Below are 6265 nucleotides of genomic sequence, written 5' to 3'. Positions count from 1 at the left end.
TTTGCAGGTGCAGGTCTGGCAGCACTGCAGGATGTGGCAAGAGGAACAGGACAGTTCTGTATGCAGATGGAGAGCAGATACCACAGCACCTCCAACAAGTCAGAGCGAATTTATAATTTAACACCAGAATTAATAACATACATCACATTTAAAGTCCTTAATATGTGTGGCTAGGCATATTAGCAGGCTAATATGAAATTAGTGCCATAGCAGCAGGCACAAGTCATTCAGAGGCTTCTCCTTCCCTGCAGCTAGCAGAGAGCAATATGCTTTCGGTTGGCTTAGGGTGAGAATATGCAGCACCAGCAGATCTGTACCCAGCCCATACCCAGCACAAAGCAACTGAGTCCTACAGAGCTGGACAGGAATATGAGTGCTTGTAGTCTAGAAAGCTCCGTGTTTTTTAGGTACTGGACAAAGCCCTGGAAAACCCAGACCTCTCAACAGCACATCTGCAGGAGGCAGTTCCCATATTTCAGCCAGAAACTCAGCAATAGGGAGAGTCCATACCTTTTTCTGGGCTCACCAGAACCATTGTCTGATGAGAAGGCAAGAAGCAAAGCCCAGTCCTGATGGAAGCAGGGAGGGAAATGGTTGTGTCGGTCAGTCTGGTGAACAGCCATCCCCAGGCTGAAATACTGAAAGTCAGAGTTAGCAGGTCATCTCTTCATGCAGAGCTAAAAGACACTGAAGCAATGGGGAATGAGAAGGGAGAGCTGGCTTATTTTTGTATTTGCTGCCATGCTGGAGGAAAAGAGGCCAATGCTGGAGCTGGGCAGGTTCTGGTGACCCTGGGGCACAAGACATGGACACCCTGCCTGGAAGGCACCTGGGAACAAAGACACAAAAGGAGAAAGTCATGGTAAAAGGGAAGAAGTCATAGCAAAGATACAGAACTCCAGACCATCTTTCCTAGTACCCATCTGAATGGCTCTTCACTGCTTTAATGCATGAAAAGCACAAAAAATAGAGCTGTCTATGCTTGCTGTTCTACTCTGAACATCTCCTTTTGACAAGTGCTTCACCACATACTTTAATTCCTGCTAAGTCTTCCAATGGTCCCACTGATGTATTCAGCTCCTACAGGTCTTCACAAAATGCTGCCTTTGACAGCCTGCAGCAGGAATTCAGGATTTAGGTTGCACGACTTGCTACAGAAACAGCTGTCTTCACTGCAGAACTAGAAAAAGTACACAGATTTAGCACTTAAAAAAATGTTAAAATCACTATGCACCATGTCAAATGGCAATGCTACCACTAGGCAGCAAGAGAGAACAGGGTCCCTCTTAGCCTGGCCTGTGTACAGGTAAGATAAGCCAGCATATAACTGTGGTGCATCATAGCCCTACCCCGATGAAGCTTAGTGTCCCGGGGGACCTCAGGGGTCATTTGGCCTGACAGCACCACAGGCTGCCCTGATTTCCAATATGAACTGAGCTGTACCCATAATAAACACAATAACTTATTATTTTTCATTTTACCTGATGAACGATCCTTCATTAATTGTTTTGTTCGGGTTGTCCCTTGTTTTTCTTTTCTTTTTTCTTCTTTTTTCTTTTTTAAAGAAAAAAAATAAGAAAAAAACAGTAGTCTAAATACATTTATCCTCTGCTTTTGCTTAAGGACAAGTACAGGTCGTACCTTCTTGCCTACTCACTTTCTGGTTTCCTTCCCAGAAACTGCTGAAAATATTTCCTTCTTGAATAACTTCCTGGAATAAGCCACCCTTCCTGCCTAACTCTGAGTGAACAAGACCATCTGATCTGGTGCTGTCTGAAGTCAGTTACAATCTGCCATCCCTTCTGCAAGGAGAGGAGTGCACCATGAGAGCTGGAATGTAAACAAACACTGCAAAGTTTTTGGAAGAAAAAGGAAATTTCTAGGGGACAGAATCAGCAAAATGAACATCAGCCTTTAAAAAACAAGTTGCTACTTGTCAGCTGTCTGCTGAGAGGGAGCACAGAATTAGCGAGCTGCAGGCACTGGATTTGAAGTCTGAACAAGAGCAGACTAGAGATACTGGAATAATAAAGATGCATCTTGAATGATCAACAAGACCTGAAAATCACAAGGAGCTGGAGGAAAAGGAGCGAGATTAAAAAAAAAAAATGATAGAGAAGAGCAGCTGGCTGATAATCCGCTTCCCTGTGACTGTTCAATAAGAGAGTGGAGTTCAGAAGAGTACCTTAAGAAAGTATTGAGACTTACAAACACAGGGGGTGTTCCCCCCAAACAACAAAAACAACAAAATAAAACCCTAACCTTGTCTTGATTCTCCTGATACTGATACCTGGACTAAAAGTAGTTGGTGTAGGGAGAACATCCCCAGGCTGTATCTTTTGCCAGAATACTTTAACTGATTATCAGGATACTCAGCAGTATCACTCTGCACCTGTGCCAGTGTCAGGGTGAGACAACAATTACATTGATTTCAATTATCCTTTGCAGGGGTGAGGCTTAATGCTCAGATTTGTCTCTTGCTTGCGGTGCTCAGATTAGGTTCAAACAATGAAACTTTAGCATAAATGTATTGCAGTAAAGGTACTGAGGAAGAAAATCTTTATTTCTCCTAGTGCTTGAATAAACTTTATTCTTGGGCAAGATCCTGGTGGGCAGACAAGACTACAGATCAGCCTCCTGGGCTCACCACACACCTGGAGAAACGAGGTTTCATTCCCCACACTGGCACATTGAGATGTAGTTTGGGGGCTCTTGAAGGAGACATCAAAGCATCACTGTCAAAAATTGTGAGATGAATTTATGAAAGAGAATCTCAGCCTCCTTGAGGAGGTCCCTGAGGCAAAAATCACTTGAGGTTGGAGGTAGATGTGCTGAGGAATATCTTGCCCTATGTGTTTTCTTCTTCCAATACTTTGCGCATGTAAGCCACTGACGCTCTCTATGAGGCTGTATCAAAGCTATGCGGAGCTTTGATCCAGCCAGCCTGGCCACCCACAGCTTCCCTTAGGCCACCATAAACTCATGACATGCCCCAGATGGCATGGCCCAGTGTGGCTGGTGGTGAAGGAATGCAATCCAAGGTGTCGGTGAGAGGAGCCCACCGTGCTGTCGGACAACAAAAGTCATGGTGTGGCACTGCCCCATGCTTGCCAAGTGCACTATGCCTCTGCCCCTGGCCAGGATGGCCCAGCCTCCGTCCCACTGAATGTGCACAGGCCTCTTGCCTTTGCCTCCGCGGGATCCAGGGTTTCTATGCCACCACTTCTTGCAATCCACTGTGTCCCTCAGCTTCAGAACAAAACCAGCCAATAAAGATTTGTTTGTGGCTGTGTCATCACGTCTCAGCTTTGGGAAGCACAGCCAGGCCCGTTAGCACACGAGAGACAACGGCTTTCAGCCCCGTTCCCAGGAGCCATCCAGCAGCATGGGGGTTGGTGCTTTCCCTTGATCAGAGCAGGGATGTCCTCAGGCCTGTGCCGAGTGGCTGAGCAGAGGAACTGGACGCGTATGTGGAGAGGGGAAAAAGGATAAGAACTACATAAATCCAGCAAAAAGCCATGCTTACTTCATCTGGATCTCTGCCCCAGCTCAGAGCACCCTGACAGGCCTGGCTGGAGCAGTATGACTCGAAACGACCTCCTTCCACCTGCAGAAAAAGATGGACTCTGCACAGGCATTTGAGGGCAGAGAAGGCCAGGAGCCAACCCACCCTTAGAGCTACAGCTGTACAAAAACCCAGGGCTGGGTTTGTGCCCTCCTGTCCTCTCAGCTGCCTGCAAAACAACGTGCTGTCAGCTGCATAGCCACTGCTGCTCTCCCACTCCCAGCCCATGGCATTTGTCTGGTCTCAGCTGCCAAATTACTCGGGTCTGTGTAGTCCACGCAGGTGAATAGCTTGTGACAGGCGAGGAGCGAGGTGCTGATGTGGGTAGAGCACTCCCCAAGCTAATTCAGCTTGCCTTTCTGTCAGCACATTTGTTTTGGAAAGAGCCAAGTCCTGCCTTGCGGGTCAGGGCACCCCTCGTGCCTCAGGACCAGGCTGGGGTGAGGAAGCCCTTCGCTCTGCTGCTGGGCCAGGGCTGGAACCGGCCCAGGCTGTATCAGGTTCTCGGGTTCTAGGTCAGTTTTCTCTCTCTCTCTCTCTCTTTTTTTTTTTTTTTTTTTTTTTTTTTGAGGGGGGGGAGAGGAAATCCAGTATGTTTTCCCCTTGTGACACAGAGTCCCGGTATGTTCTCTGTGAGCAGCACCACTACCTGAATCTGATTGAGATCATAGAATCACAGAATCATTCAGGTTGGAAAAGACTAAGATCATCTAGTCCAACCCTTAACAACCCTTAACTTACTGACAAGTCCATCACTAAACCATGCTACTAAGATCTACATCTACATATTTCTTGACGACCTCCAGCGACGGTGACTCAACTACTTCCCTGGGCAGCCTATTCCAATGCCACACAGCCCTTGCAGTAAAGAAATTTCTCCTAATATCCGTTATAAGATGCAGTTGGCAGAACTTTCCCCAACTGTTTCCTTTATAAGCATACTTGCAAATCTAGAATAAATTATATTCACTGAAGCTACATGATTAGAAAAATAGGGGGCACGTTTTATCTTCCTTTGCCTTATTACAGAATCACAGAATCACAGAACTGTAGGGGTTGGAAGGGACCTCAAGAGATCATTGGGTCCAATCCCCCTGCCAAAGCAGGTTCCCTAGAGCAGGTTGCCCAGGTAGGCATCCAGATAGGCCTTGAATATCTCCAGAGAAGGAGACTCCACAATCACCCTGGGCAGCCTGTTCAGGATGGATGTTATATCCATCCTTATCATCATCCACGGTATCCCAGTTCACCTCCCCACCAGGGCAGAGCCCCTGATCAGAGCAGAGTCTGACTCCACTGCAGACCGAATCTGCTCCAGCTTCCCCTGATCACAGAGGAGCTGTGAAAGCCTTGGACTGGCTTCCTGGGCTCCCCGGTCACTCAGGGACACAGTGCCAGCATCTCCATGTGCAGGAGACCATTATGGTCTCGGTGACAGTGAGACGCGTTCATTGTCTCTTCAAGCTCTCCTCTGTCCTACCTGAAGTCTTTCTACTCAAGCCCAATGTGCTCGTTGTATACCTCTCTCCAAGACACATTGATTTCCTGGCAATAACTTCAGAGTGAATGAGACTTAAGATTTATAAAGCATCAACTTTAACATCCTCAGTGAAAACCTCATTTACTGAACAAAAAGAGGTTTAAGGCATGAGAAACACCAGGCAGGGTGTTCCCAAGCTGCTCTCTCTCCTCTGTACTGCAGCGATGCTCAGCACTGCCTGCAGAGCAACTCCTGCTGGCATCCAGGTGTGGGATCACTCAGACAAGTCTGCCTTTCCAGATGACCCCAGGCACTTCTCATCATCACTGCGTGCAGCAGGATCTCTCTGAGCAGGGGTGCTCATGTGCCAAAGCTCATTAACCTCCTGCATGCTGCCTCCAAAGAGGCTGTCAAAAAGACTGCAAACAGCCACTTAGCAGTGTTTTCCCATTTGCTATTTACCCCACCCCTTTTCTCTGGAGGTGAAGGCAGGCATCGAGCAGTCTGATGCAGTTATCTAAGGGGAGAAAGAAGGAAGGTGGTTACCTGCCAGGGCGGGTCTGATGGGGACATTGCAATGGGATGCAAAGTTCTCCCTGCTAACACCTCTCAGGGACTGAAACCAGCTGCATCTTCCAGGAGAGTGCTGGTCTCCAAGCAGGGTGGTGGCTCCTGCGGCAGAGCCAGTCCTGGGTCTGTCCTGGGCACTGTGTGCTGGGTGCCCCAGCAAGGAGATGGTGTGGAAAACTAGGGGGAGTTAAAATAGCAGCACCAGCAATCCTGTCTGTTAGTGTTTGGTTTCCTGTCTCTGAGGCTTTGGGGTGCCTCAGGTCATTGTTTTCAAGCTTTCTTTTCCAGTCTGGAATCTCATTTACAAAGCAGTAGCTGGAGTTCAAAGTGATGCCTGGGAGCTAGGGGTGCTGGAGTGTTATGAAATAAAAAATAATAAATCAGGAATCAGAGGACTGGTGAGGAAGTCAGCAACTTGTTACAAACTTACACTAAATTCAGGCCATGGAGCCTGAGGTATAAACATCTGCATCTGATTGCTGCATCTTCATTTTATTTTTTGATCTTACCTTCTTTATCTGAAGCAAGAGAACAGGAATTGTGCCATACTGAAATGAGAAAGGTACAAACTAAGAGCAGACTGCTGCCACAGCTGTTGTTGAATCCAGAAATCCATGGGTGCAATGGAGAAGGGCTGCTGCTCTTGCTTG

General features: G+C 47.5%; 1 long non-coding RNA gene across 3 annotated transcripts; it reads right to left on the bottom strand.

Annotated features, from left to right (window-relative positions):
• Positions 1–699: 699 nt before the first annotated feature.
• LOC106040979 (uncharacterized) lies at positions 700–2331 on the bottom strand. 3 transcript variants are annotated; one of them, XR_001210210.3, is made up of 5 exons: positions 2263–2331; positions 1642–1830; positions 1482–1554; positions 1033–1180; positions 700–829 (listed from the first exon to the last, which is right to left on the bottom strand). It is a non-coding gene; the product is annotated as an uncharacterized lncRNA (long non-coding RNA). The 3 variants fall into 3 exon arrangements; XR_007169646.2 differs by having other exon boundaries at positions 1658–1830; XR_007169644.2 differs by lacking the exon at positions 2263–2331 and adding an exon at positions 2186–2262.
• Positions 2332–6265: the final 3934 nt, after the last annotated feature.

The sequence above is a fragment of the Anser cygnoides genome, chromosome 16, assembly GCF_040182565.1.
Source record: "Anser cygnoides isolate HZ-2024a breed goose chromosome 16, Taihu_goose_T2T_genome, whole genome shotgun sequence".
NCBI lineage: Eukaryota > Metazoa > Chordata > Aves > Anseriformes > Anatidae > Anser > Anser cygnoides.
This window is presented reverse-complemented; position numbering and strand designations above follow the sequence as displayed.